General features: G+C 45.7%; 1 protein-coding gene across 2 annotated transcripts in view; it reads right to left on the bottom strand.

Moving 5' to 3' along the window:
- Positions 1-11,729, bottom strand: part of LOC137369306 (mitochondrial nicotinamide adenine dinucleotide transporter SLC25A51-like) — a 28,704-nt gene extending 16,975 nt beyond the window's left edge. For both annotated transcript variants that reach the window (XM_068030331.1, XM_068030329.1), the window contains exon 1: positions 11,585-11,729. The gene's annotated coding sequence lies outside the window, so the exon portion shown is untranslated. The remainder of the gene's footprint in view (positions 1-11,584) is intronic.
- Between the last annotated feature and the right edge of the window lie 1,186 nt (positions 11,730-12,915).

Raw genomic sequence — 12,915 nt, 5'->3', positions numbered from 1 at the left:
AGAAGGATAAGGGCAGCAAATGCATGGAAACACCACCACCTGCAAGTTCCCCTCCAAGTCACACACCATCCTGACTTGGAACTATATCACTGTTCCTTCACTATCACTTGGTCAAAATCCTGGAACTCCCTTCCTGACAGCACTGTGGTTGTACCTACCTCACATGGACTGCAACGGTTCAAGAAGGCAGCTCACCACCACCTTCTCAAGGGCAATTAGGGATGGGCAATAAATGCTGATCTAGCCAGCGTCGCCCACATCCCATGAATGAATAATAAACATAAATCAGTGCATTGTTAATGGAACTTTCTAAATTAAAAGCAATTCCTGCATCATTACCATCAAGACATTATTTCATAACATTACGTATTGCATATTTGAAACCTCAGTTTTTGAATATACTTTGCGGCAATCATTACATTTTGAAGTATTCCGAGGAACAGAACAGTAACTCTGTAAAAAAAAAAAAATCACTGAGCAAATTCATGCCTGCTCCATACTGCTCCAAAATGCAGTGACTCATGCTGGAGTATGTCCCATGTTGTGGGAGAAAGGAATTCATGAAACTTATTTGGAGAGCCTCTTAAATGCTGCACTTTACATTTTGTATCCATGCCTGTTGCTGTTCATCCTGCAGGACAGCTTTGCGAGCAGTAGCAGAGCAGGTCCCATGAATACTTGCATCCAGCCAGAGTGGCCATTCTTCACAACTGTCAACAGGCTATTCAAAAGTGAACGGACCTTCACAATCATGTCTTCACGGATATCCACACATGCACGTTTGCCAGGAATTTTCACTGAACACAATCAGATGTAGGAACCCTGGTGTATTCCCTCCATTTCACCCCCCACTCCGATGGGCAACTCACTGTGGGGTTCTCCTCACATATCATCGAGGCAGAGATAAGGACCTTTTACTGTGTGGCTCAGTATCACACCATTTACTAACTGAGGCATCAGAAAGCTCTGGGAAAGCTTTTAAACAAAAAAAACCTGACAAATAGTAGAATTGGCACAAACTAATCACAGAATTATCTGCAAAAGCAGAGTGAACAATGCAACTGGCAAAAGAAATAGTAACTTAGAGTCTTCATGGTTAAGGTTAATCACAAGTTTGTGTTTTCACATCTATGAACAGAAATTATTCCATCGTGTCTTGTGTCAGCTTTACTTGAGCAATTAAAAAAGAATTTCACTGACCCATGCTCTACTTATTTAAAATGTTAATTTTTCAGATAAGAAATGCAATGGTCTCTGCCTTGGCTGCAATCCTCAACTTCTCCAGTAACTGAACAATTCTAGTGCTCTTTTCTTTTGTAATAACCTCATGTCAATTGTGGGGCATCTTGATCATAGAGTTATACAGCACAGAAACAGGCCCTTCGGCCCATCGTGTCCGTGCTGGCCATCCAGCACCTATCTCTTCTAATCCCATTTTCCAGCACTTGGCCCGATAGCGTCATTGAGTTATACAGCACTAATAGTGGTAGATAGTGATAACTGAAGACTGTGAGCTGATCATGATTACTTATCTGTTCCAGGAAGTAAACTGGGGAACCTTATCAAACGCCTTACTGAAGTCCATGTATATGACATCTACAGCCCTTCCCTCATCAATCAACTTTGTCACTTCCTCAAAGAATTCTATTAAGTTGGTAAGACATGACCTTCCCTGCACAAAACCATGTTGCCTATCACTGATAAGCCCATTTTCTTCCAAATGGGAATAGATCCTATCCCTCAGTATCTTCTCCAGCAGCTTCCCTACCACTGACGTCAGGCTCACCGGTCGATAATTACCTGGATTTTCCCTGCTACCCTTCTTAAACAAGGGGACAACATTAGCAATTCTCCAGTCCTCCGGGACCTCACCCGTGTTTAAGGATGCTGCAAAGATATCTGTTAAGGCCCCAGGTATTTCCCCTCTCGCTTCCCACAGTAACCTGGGATAGAATCCATCCGGAGTTGGGGACTTGTCCACCTTAATGCCTTTTAGAATACGCAACACTTCCTCCCTCCTTATGCTGACTTGACCTAGAGTAATCAAACATCTATCCCTAACCTCAACATCCGTCATGTCCCTCTTCTCGGTGAATACCGATGCAAAGTACTCGTTTAGAATCTCACCCATTTTCTCTGACTCCACGCATAACTTTCCTCCTTTGTCCTTGAGTGGGCCAATCCTTTCTCTAGTTACCCTCTAGCTCCTTATATATGAATAAAAGGCTTTGGGATTTTCCGTAACCCTGTTTGCTAAAGATATTTCATGACCCCTTTTAGCCCTCTTAATTCCTCGTTTCAGATTGGTCCTACATTCCCGATATTCTTTCAAAGCTTTGTCTTTCATCAGCCACCTAGACCTTATGTATGCTTCCTTTTTCCTCTCAGCTAGTCTCACAATTTCACCTGTCATCCATGGTTCCCTAATCTTGCCATTTCTATCCCTCATTTTCACAGGAACATGTCTCTCCTGCACGCTAATCAACCTCTCTTTAAAAGCCTCCCACATATCAAATGTGGATTTACCTTCAAACAGCTGCTCCCAATCTACATTCCCCAGCTCCTGCCGAATTTTGGTATAGTTGGCCTTCCCACAATTTAGCACTCTTCCTTTGGGACCACTCTCGTCTTTGTCCATGAGTATTCTAAAACTTACGGAATTGTGATCACTATTCCCAAAGTAGTCCCCTACTGAAACTTCAACCATCTGGCCGGGCTCATTTCCCAACACCAGGTCCAGTATGGCCCCTTCCCGAGTTGGACTATTTACATACTGCTCTAGAAAACCCTCCTGGATGCTCCTTACAAATTCTGTTCCATCTGGACCTCTAACACTAAGTGAATCCCAGTCAATGTTGGGAAAATTAAAATCTCCCATCACCACCACCACCCTGTTGCTCCTACATCTTTCCATAATCGGTTGACATATTTGTACCTCTATCTCACGCTCGCTGTTGGGAGGCCTGTAGTACAGCCCCAACATTGTTACCGCACCCTTCCTATTTCTGAGTTCTGCCTATATTGCCTCACTGCTCGAGTCCTCCATAGTGCCCTCCTTCAGCACAGCTGTGATATCCTCTTTGACCAGTACTGCAACTCCTCCACCCCTTTTACCTCCCTCTCTATCCCGCCTGAAGCATCGATATCCTGGGATATTTAGTTGCCAATCATGCCCTTCCCTCAACCAAGTCTCAGTAATAGCAATAACATCATACTCCCAGGTACTAATCCAGGCCCTAAGTTCATCTGCCTTACCTACTACACTTCTTGCATTAAAACAAATGCACCTCAGACCACCACTCCCTTTGCGTTCACCATCTGCTCCCTGTCTACTCTTTTCCTTAATCACGCTGACTTCATTATCTAGTTCCTTACAGGCTTTAGTTACTACCTCCTTACTGTCCACTGACCTCCTCATTTGGTTCCCATCCCCCTGCCACATTAGTTTAAACCCTCCCCAACAGCGTTAGCAAAAGCATCCCCAAGGACATTGGTTCCAGTCCGGCCCAGGTGTAGACCGTCCAATTTGTAATAGTCCCACCTCCCCCAGAACCGGTCCCAAAAATCTGAACCCCTCCTTCCTGCACCATCTCTCAAGCCACGCATACATCCTGACTATTCTTTCATTTCTACTCTGACTATCACGTGGCACTGGTAGCAATCCTGAGATTACTACCTCTGAGGTCCTACTTTTTAACTTGGCTCCTAACTCCCTAAATTCTGCTTGTAGGACCTCATCCCGTTTTTTACCTATATCATTGGTGCCTATGTGCACAACGACAACTGGCTGTTCACCCTCCCCTTTCAGAATGTTCTGCAGCTGATCTGAGACATCCCTGACCCGTGCACCTGGGAGGCAACATACCATTCGGGAGTCTCGTTTTCGACCACAGAACCGCCTATCTACTCCCCTTACAATCGAATCCCCGATAACTATAGCCCTTCCACTCTTTTTCCCGCCCTTCCGAACAGCAGAGCCAGCCACGGTGCCATGAACCTGGCTACTGCTGCATTCCCCTGGTGAGCCATCTCCCTCAACAGTATCCAAAACGGTATACCTGTTTTGGAGGGAGATGACCGCAGGGGACACCTGCGCTGCCCTCCTGCTCTTTCTCTGCCTTTTGGTCACCCATTCCCATTCACCCTCAGCAATCTTTATCTGCGGTGTGACCAATTCGCTAAACGTGCTATCCACGACCTCCTCAGCATCGCGGATGCTCCAAAGTGAGTCCATCCGCAGCTCCAGAGCCGTCATGCGGTCTAACAAGAGCTGCAGCTGGACACACTTCCAGCACGTGAAGGAGTCAGGGACATCAGCCGTGTCCCTGAGCTCCCACATTGAGTATAGGGCAGATTGAGGTGTTGTGTCGAATCTAGCCAGGCACTGGAGATGACATAACCCCACCAGAGACCCATCTCAAGCAGGTTTCAATGCCAGTGTTACAGCCAAAACACAGAGGTTAGGGAGACATGCACCTGGAATTGCCATTACAAGCATGAATCTAGCACACAAAAAAAAAGTTTAGCAGCCCAGTATGGTCAGTAAATTACAATCTACAAACTTCCTAGGTTACTGATTTTTCTGACCTTGCAGCAAGTTAATTTATATAGACAAATCTAAAATGGAATGCAGACTTTAGAACAAATTGTCCTATTGCTTGCTGTGCACAGAACAGCTGTTACTTTTTTTTATTCATTCATAGAATGTGGACGTCGCTGTTTAGGCCAGAATTTATTGACCATCCCAAATTGCCCTTGAGAAGGTGGTGGTGAACCGCTGCAGTCCTTGGGGTGTAGGTACACCAACAGCTCTGTTAGGAAGAAAGTCCCAGGATTTTGACCCAGTCATAGTGAAGAAACAGTGATATAGTTCCAAGTCAGGATGGTGTGTGGCTTGCAGGGGAATTTGCAGGTGGTGGTGGTAACATGCATCTGCTGCCCTTGACCTTCTAGGTGGTACAGGTCACAGGTTTGAAAGGTGCTGTCAACAGAGATTTGGTGAGTTGCTGCAGTGCATCTTGTAGATGGTACACACTGCTGACACTGTGTGTCAGTGGTGAAGGGAGTGAATGTTGAAAGTGGTTGATGGGGTGCCAATCAAGCGGGCTGCTTTATCCTGGATGGTGTCGAGCTTCTTGAGTGTTGTTGGAGCTGCACCCATCCAGGAAAGCGGAGAATATTCCATCACATTCCTGACTTGTGCCTTCTAGATGGTGGATAGGCATTGGGGAGTCAGGAGGCGAGTTACTCACCACAGAAAACCTAGCATCTGGCCTGCTCTTGTAGCTACGGTATTTATGTGGCTGATCCAGTTCAGTTTATGGTCAATGGTAGCCCCGAGGATGTTGATAGTGGGGGATTCAGCGATGGTAATGTCATTGAATGTCAAGGGGAGATGGTTAGATTCTCTCTTGTTGGAGATGGTCATTACCTGGCATTTGTGTGGCGCAAATGTTACGTGCCATTTATCAGCCCGAGCCTGCATGTTGTCCATGTCTTGCTGCATCTGGACACAGGCTGCTTCAGTATCTGAGGAGTCACGAATGGTACTGAACATTCTGCAATCAGTGAACATTCCCACTTCTGACCTGATGAAGGGAAGGTCATTGAAGCAGCTGAAGATGGCTGGGCCTAGGACAGTACCCTGAAGAAGTCCTGCAGTGATGTCCTGGGACTGAGACGATTGACCTCCAACAACCACAACCATCTTCCTTTGTGCTAGGTATGACTCCAACCAGCGGAGAGTTTTCCTCCCAATTCCCATTGACTCCAGTTTTGCTAGGGCTCCCTGATGCTGCCTTGATGTCAAGGGCAGTCACTCTCACCTCACCTCTGGAGTTCAGCTCTTTTGTCCATGTTTGGACAAAGGCGCTAATGAAGTCAGGAGCTGAATGGCCCTGACGGAACCCAAACTGAGCATCAGTGAGCAGGTTATTGCACAGCAAGTGCCGCTTGACAGCACTATCGACGATCCTTTGCCTTTTATAGACATTGACACTTGAGAACAGCTCATTCTATGTGATGCTGACATTTTTTTTTAAACTAGAAAAAAACTAGTAAGTAAACTAAAATTGAAAACTTTCTTTGCTATCCAGCGAGGACAGAAATACCACTAATCTCTGCTAAAGCTTAAACATCTTTTATGCTCATGAAAGTTTGTAGGGCTGAGAAAGGATAGAGGAGCAAGGCCATAAATGGATTTAAACACAGGGATAAGAATTTTAAATTTGAGGTATTAGGAGACCAGCCAGGAGAGCATTCGAACAGCTAAGTATAGAGGTGACAAAGCCATGGAAGAGGGTTTCAGCAGCTGATGTGCTGAGGAACTCAAAGGCCTTATATAAACTATTAAGTTTGCTCCTCTTATCAGCTTCTAAAATACTTCTACCAAAGAAGTGGTTTTCTAGAGAGTAATAGATTAATAATCTATGCAAAAATACTGCACACTGAAAAGCCAAAATGATTCAGCAGAGTTTTTTTGGTTGGCAGATCCATATTGGTTCCTCCCAAATGAGAAACCTTTATTAACACACACGCTAGTCTTTAAGAGTGATGTACTAAGATTTGAGAAGGCAAAGCCAGTTGCACTAACAAAAAAAAAATGCTTTCTGTTGTGAATTTTCAGGAGATCTGCACAACATAAAGTTAAGAAAATTGTTCAGAAGACAACAAATGAAAAACTGAAACGTTTACTGGCAGAGATTAGGCATGTCTAGATTATAAAACTATTAACTTTATGTACCAGAGGAACTGCCTTACAGGTGGAGTGAAGCAGCTTTAAATAGTCCGCCATCTTGGGAGTCACAGTGCAGGTTTCCGTGCAGGCACCTCAGCTGCCAGAATATGGACACATAAAATATCCACAAACTGCTCCATAACACAGCAGACTAATCGCACATCCACCTTTGCTTAGTTCACACAGTTTCCTTGAAGATTTTTTTTGGGTGCATGCTTTTAAAAAATCTATATGATCTGTAGCTCCTGATCCTGTAGCACCTGTTTTTAAAAGAAAAACAAAATTCCCACTACAGTTTTAAACAATAACTTACCTCGTCACCAAACAGCCTAAAACAGCTTGCAGCTATTCATGAAAAGCATTAGCAATTTCAACAACTTGCATTTTCAAACAAAATTAGACACTGAGACATGCAAGGAGATATTAGGGCAGATGACCAAAAGCTTGGGTGAAAAGGTTGGTTTTAAGGAGCATCTTAACAGAGGAAAGAGAGGTAGAGAGACAGAAAGGTTTAGGGAGTGAATTCGAGCTTCAGGCCTTGGCAGCTGAAGGCACGAGTGCCTATAGGGGAGCGACTGAAACTGAGGATGCTCAAGGGCCAGAGGAAGGCAGAGATCTTGGAGGGTTGTAGGACTGGAGAAAGTTACTGAGATAGGGAAGGGCAAGGCCAAGGAGGCATTTGAAAATAAGGATGAGAATTTTAAAACTGAGGCATTGCTGGACCAGGAGCCAGTGTAGGTCAGTGAGCACAAAGGTACTGAGCGAACAAAAGTTGGTGCGAATTAGAATACACGTAGCTGTACTTCACCTGGCATCACTGTCACCTCTGAATCACAAGTTTCCAGATTTAAGTCCCACTCCAGGGCAGGAGCCCAAAAATTAAGGCTGACACTCCAGTGCAGTACTGAGGGAGCGCAGCAATGTCGGAGGTGCCGTCTTTCAGATGAAATGTTAAATCAAGGCCCCATCTGTTTGCTCGGGTGGATGTAAAAGATCCATGGCACTATTTCGAAGAACAGCAGGGGAGCTAACCCAGGTATCCTGGCCAATATTTATCCCTCAATCAAAATCACAATAACAGATTATATGATCATTATCACATTGCTGTTTTCGTGAACTGCTGTGCACATACTGGCTGCAGCGCTTCCTATATTACAACAGTGACAACACTTCAAAAAGTACTTTGTTGGCTGTAAAGCGCTTTGAGACGTCCGGAGGCCGTGAAAGGCACTACAGAAATGCAAGTCTTTTCTTTTTGTCAGCTGAGTTTTGGATGATCATAAGATTATGGAGGGTGGAAGACAGGAAGCCAGCTAGGAAAGCAATGAATGTCAAGTCGAGAGTTAACAAAGGCATGGATGAGGCTTACAGCAGTAGATCAGCTGAAGTAAGGGTGGAGACAGGCAATGTTATGGAGGTGGAACAGTCTTGGCGATGAAGCAAATATTGGGTTGGAACCTCATCGCAGCGTCAAATAGAATGCCAAGGTTGTGAACGATCTGGTTCAGCTTCAGAGAGGGAGAGTGATGGAATCACTTACAGGGATCAAAGACAACAGCTTTGGTTTTCTCAGATTTAGCCAGAGCAAATTTCTGCTCATCTGGTACTGATTTTCAGACACGCTGCGTGATAAGTCAGAGGCTGTGGAGGAATCAAGAGAAGTGGTGGCGAGGTAGAGCTTGGTGTCGGCATACACGTAGAAGCTGATGTGTTTTTGGATAATGTAGATGCAGTATGTAGACAAGAAATAGGAGGGGACCCAGGATAGATTCTTGGGATTCTCCAAAGGGAATGGTGTGGGAGACGGAAGCCATTGCAGGTGGTTCGCTAGCTAGGAATAGAACCAGGTGAAGGCAGTCCCATTCAGCTGGCCTACAGAGGAGGATGGTGTGATCAGCTAGGTCAACGGCTACAAACAGGTAGAGAAGGATGAGGAAGAATAACTTACCAAGGTCACAGTCATTTGTGACTTTGATAAGGGTAATTTCAGTGCTGTAGCAGACAAAAACCTGATTGGAGGGGTTCAAACATGAATTTACAGGAAGGATAATCAGTTATTTGGGAGGGGGTAATATATTCAAGGACTGTGAAGAGGAAAGGGATGTTGGTAGTTTGCAAAGACATAGGAGAGATCAAAGGTGGGTTTTTGAGAAGTGGGGTGATGACAGCAGATTAATGCAGAATCAAAAGTGCCTGTTTTTGCAAATTATCCATAACACATCATGCCTGACCTTGCACCTGTCTGAACACAGCCTCAAACTGCATTTTGGAAAAATGGAGTTTATGAGCATGTGGAGCAAATTTCAAGCAAAGGCTTTCCTACATATGCGATGTATCATTAAAGAAAGAGAAGACAAAGAATATTTCAGCACAACTAGAAGTCTCAGTTGGTACTATAGAAAACTCTGCACATGATGGAAAGTGGAAAACAAAATGAGAATCAGTTTAGAACCACAGAGGTTTACAGCATTGCCTTTCTGTTAATGTGTACTAGAGTAATTCCAAACTAATCCCACTATCCTGATCTCGCCTACAGACTCAGAGATACAGCACTGAAACAGGCCCTTCGGACCACCGAGTCTGTGCCGACCAACAACCACCCATTTATACTAATCCTACATTAATCCCATATTCCCTCAATTATCCTACCACCTACCTATACTAGGGGTAATTTACAATGGCCAATTTACCTATCAACCTGCAAGTCTTTGGCTGTGGGAGGAAACCGGAGCACCCGGCAGAAACCCACACGGTCACAAGGAGAACTTGCAAACTCCACACAGACAGTACCCAGAACTGAACCCAAGTCGCTGGAGCTGTGAGGCTGCGGTGCTAACCACTGCGCCGCCCCATACAGAAACTGTCCCACTCTCTCCCTAAATATCTGTATCTTCTTCTTTGGCCTCCTTGTCTTGAGAGACAATGGGTAAGTGCCTGGAAGTGGTCAGTGGTTTGTACAGCAGCACCTGGAGTGGCTATAAAGGCCAATTCCAGAGTGACAGACTCTTTCACAGGTGCTGCAGATAAAATTGGTTGTCGGGGCTGTTACACAGTTGGCTCTCTCCTTGCGCTTCTGTCTTTTTTCCTGCCAACTGCTAAGTCTCTTCGACTCGCCACGCTTTGCCCCGCCTTTATAGCTGTCCACCAGCTCTGGCAATCGCTGGCAACTGACTCCCACGACTTGTGATCAATGTCACAGGACTTCATGTTGCGTTTGCAGACGTCGTTAAAGCGGAGCCATGGATGGCCGGTGGGTCTGATACCAGTGACGAGCTCGCTGTACAATGTGTCCTTGGGGATCCTGCCATCTTCCATGCGGCTCACATGGCCAAGCCATCTCAGGCACCGCTGGCTTAGTAGGGTGTATATGCTGGGGATGTTGGCCGCCTCGATGACTTCTGTGTTGGAGATACGGTCCTGCCACCTGATGCCAAGGATTTTCCGGAGGCAGTGAAGATGGAATGAATTGAGACGTCGTTCTTGGCTGACGTACGTTGTCCAGGCCTCGCTGCCATAGAGCGAGGTACTGAGGACACAGGCTTGATACACTTGGACTTTTGTGTTCTGTGTCAATGTGCCATTTTCCCACACTCTCTTGGCCAGTCTGGACATAGCAGGGGAAGACATTCCCACGCGCTTGTTTAATTCTGCATCGAGAGACAGGTTACTGGTGATAGTTGAGCCTAGGTAGGTGAGCTCTTGAACCACTTCCAGAGTGTGGTCGCCGATATTGATAGATGAGGCATTTCTGACGTCCTGTATCTGTAAATATCTGTATCAATCCCAAACTAATCCCATTACTCTACTCTCTCCCTGTAGATCTGCATCAATCCCAAACTAATGTCACTGTCCCACTCTCTCCCTATAGATCGGCATTAATCCCAAACTGTCACTGTCCTACTCCCTCCCTATAGATCTGCATCAGTCCCAAACTAATCCCACTGTCCCACTCTCTCCCTATAGATCTGCATCAATCCCAAACTAATCCCACTGTCCCACTCTCTCCCTATAGATCTGCATCAATCCCAAACTAATCCCACTGTCCCACTCTCTCCCTAATAATCTGCATCAATCCCAAACTAATCCCACTGTCCCACTCTCTCCCTATAGATCTGCATCAATCCCAAACTAATCCCACTGTCCCACTCTCTCCCTATAGATCTGCATCAATCCCAAACTAATCCCACTCCCTCCCTATAGATCTGCAATTCCAAACTAATTCCACTGTCCCACTCTCTCCCTATAGATCTGCACCAATCCCAAACTAATTCCACTGTCCCACTCCCTCCCTATAGATCTGCATCAATCCCAAACTAATCCCACTGTCTCACTCTCTCCCTATAGATCTGCACCAATCCCAAACTAATCCCACTGTCCCACTCTCTCCCTATAGATCTGCATCAATCCCAAACTAATCCCACTCCCTCCCTATAGATCTGCAATTCCAAACTAATTCCACTGTCCCACTCTCTCCCTATAGATCTGCACCAATCCCAAACTAATCCCACTGTCCCACTCCCTCCCTATAGATCTGCACCAATCCCAAACTAATCCCACTGTCCCACTCTCCCTATAGATCTGCATCAAACCCAAACTAAACCCAGTACCCCACTCTCGCCTCTCTTTGTACTACCTGAATAGCCGCTGCCTGCCCGATGCCTCACTCTACAGTAGTTGAGGGGCTGAAGCCCATGTGACGGTGATCTACAACCTGACCGCAATCCCCGGAAAGGGTCCCGGGAGCGGCTCACACCCGCTAACCAGGCCCTACCATTGCGCTCTCGGCCATCCGCACCCCCCAAATGACAACCCCACTCTACTCCCTTCACCGCACGCATTGAGGCCTACCAACAAGCCCAGTCTTTCCAAGTTGCTTTCCCCATTGAGTCCAAGCCAGCCAGCCAGCCGTTCTTAATCTCCGTCTCCTTGACTCTCCGTTCACATTACAACATCTCCGCCCCGCCCTGCGGCGCGTGAATTCGCGAACGCACACGTGATTCCGCACAATTGCCCCCGCCCTCGGCGTGCTGACATCATCGTGCGTGCGTTCGACCCGCCAACCAAGCAGCCGTGCCTGGTCACGTGAACGCCACTGGCCGTTAAGCAGGAATGTGCCGTCTCGATCGGTCGCTGGTACCTGTTTGCCACATTATTATTAATTGCGCAGCTGTTTGGTAACTGCAGTTTGTAGGATTGAGGAGCCAATAATTCCAGATGCTGCTAATGTCAAACAAGTTGCTGGAAATTGCCAGGGTTGTCGCTGATTGGACAATTCCTGGAGCTTTCGTCACATGAGCTTCTGCCGCTCATTTCCGCCATGTTTGTGAAGTGTTTGTTTTTATCGCTTCCTCTCCTCCCATTGACTGCTGATACAAAAGGTGAAATGTTGAGATGCTGGAAATATAAAATATAAGCAACAAATGTTGCAAGTGCTTACCAGGTTGGTCGATATTAAGACCACGACTTTTCTTAATCTATATTGACTTGGGTGCACAGGGCACCATTTCAACATTTGCAAATAACACAAAACTTCTAAGTGTTGTGAACTGTGAGGGGGATAGTGGTGGACTTCAAGAGGCCATAGACAGGTTAGTGGAATGGGCAAACACATGGAAAATGAAATTTAATGGACAGAAGTGTGAAATGAAGTATTTTGGTAGGAAGAATGAGGAGAGGCAATACAAGATAAAGGGTACACTTCTAAAAGGGATGCAGGAAACAGGGACCTGGAGATATATGTGCACAAATCATTGAAGGTGGCAGGGGAAGTTGAGAAAGCAATTAATAAGGATAAAGCATACATGATCCTGGACGTTATAAATAGAGGTAGAGTGCAAAAGCAAGGAAGTTATGGTTCACTTTTATGAAACGCTGGTTTGGCCTTCGTATTGTCCAATTCTGGGCCACCACACTTTAGGAAGAATGAGAGGGTGCAGAAAGGATTTATGAGAATGGTTCCAGGGATGAGGAACTTCAGTTATGTGGATAGATTGGAGAAGTTGGAGCTGTTCTCTCTAGAGCAGGTTGAGAGGAGATTTGATAGAGATGCTCAAAATAATGAGGGGTCTGGACAGTAAATAGAGAGAAACTATTCCCATTGTCGGAAAGGTTGGGAACCAGAGGGCAGCAATTTAAGGTGAGTGGCAAAAGAACCAAGGACAAAATGAGGGAATTGGATA

The sequence above is a fragment of the Heterodontus francisci genome, chromosome 4 (genome assembly GCF_036365525.1).
Source record: "Heterodontus francisci isolate sHetFra1 chromosome 4, sHetFra1.hap1, whole genome shotgun sequence".
Taxonomy (NCBI): domain Eukaryota; kingdom Metazoa; phylum Chordata; class Chondrichthyes; order Heterodontiformes; family Heterodontidae; genus Heterodontus; species Heterodontus francisci.
The sequence above is the reverse complement of the archived record's forward strand: the minus strand, read 5'-3'. Positions and strand labels throughout refer to the sequence as shown.